This window comes from Marmota flaviventris, chromosome X (genome assembly GCF_047511675.1).
Source record: "Marmota flaviventris isolate mMarFla1 chromosome X, mMarFla1.hap1, whole genome shotgun sequence".
Classification (NCBI taxonomy): domain Eukaryota; kingdom Metazoa; phylum Chordata; class Mammalia; order Rodentia; family Sciuridae; genus Marmota; species Marmota flaviventris.
In genome coordinates, this window is record NC_092518.1 from 103,179,237 (window position 1) to 103,180,695 (window position 1,459).

A 1,459-nucleotide genomic window follows, 5' to 3' on the forward strand; every position below is an offset into this window, starting at 1 on the left:
GACCCTCTTATTCTTAAACCAAAACTTTAATGGGGAGGGGGAAGAAAGGGGATTGGTTTATCATATTGAACAATTAATGTCATAATAATAAAAAAAAAAAAACTCCACAACATGCAAGTCTTTACACCATTGAAAGTTTAGACTCCACAGGAATAAGCTATTTCCTTATTGATAAAATACTTTTTAATTTTTTTTAGTTGTAGATGGACACAATACCTTTATTTATTTATCTCTATGTGTGCTGAGGATCAAACCCAGGGCCTCACACATGCTAAGCACGCACTCTACCACTAAGCTACAACCCAGCCCCTTATTGATAAAATATTTTAGGGGAGTTATCACTGTTTCCCTTCAGTTCAGGTTGGGACTAGGTTAATTGCTTTGTCTTTCCTTCCGTCTGTAAATTCTTTAGTAATTTTTTCCTATTCTTGAATTCAAGCCCAGCTGACACACTGTACTCAGTTCCAGCAGTTAATGCTATGCCTGGTAACATACTGAAGAAATGATCCTGAGAGCTGACCATTGACCATCAGGTGTTCAGATGTTTTTGGTCCTTCCTATCACCCTGACTGTGGGGGAAGAGCATAAGGTGGGATGCATTTAAAGTGGCAGTGCCTGCCTGTAATCCCAGCAACTTGGGAGGTTGAGGCAGGAGGATTACAAGTCTGAGGCTAGCCTCAGCAACTTAGGGAAAGCCTGTCTCAAAATGAAAAATAAATAAAAAGGGCTGGGATTGTAGTTCAGCAGTGAAGCATTCCTGGGTTCAATCCCAAGACCTAAACAAACAAAGGAAACAAACAAAGAAACAAAAAGTCATACTATAGAGAACAGCCTATGCGAAAAGCCCAACTTCAGTCTGAAGTAACTAAATAGAAGTGGAATGGATTTTTACACAGGTTTTCTCAAGGATGTCTAAGGAGCCATTTATCCTCTGAAACCTCTTACGAGTAAAAAAAAGATAGTCTGACAAGGAATGCTGTTCATGGGTGACCTGGAGAATTTGTAGCTTGCCTTACCTGTGATTGGAAAAGGGTATTTCAGCCTATAGAGATAAAGCAATTTAGCCAAAGTGGGTCAAAATTTACTAAAACTCAACACAGCCAGATGTGTGGCTCCTTTCCATTACTATACTCAAGCATGCACTGTGGAGCAAAGCTGAATAAACTCATCCTGGAGTTTGCTTCTGGTTTAGAAAAATATTCTCTTAATACAACTGATGGCTTTCTGTGGTGTCAGATAGTAATATTTTGGCCCCTTGACCTACAAATGAGTCACCACTGCCTGAGCCACTGCGAAAGTATTTCAAATTAACACAGGTAACAATCTGGTCTGAATTAAGAGTCTCTACCCCTCTCTACCAAATGAATTTCACAGAACCCATTCTTTAAAAATAATACCACCAGGGTTGGGGTTTAGCTCTGTAGTAGAGCCCCCTCCTAGCATATGCTAAGGCCCTGGG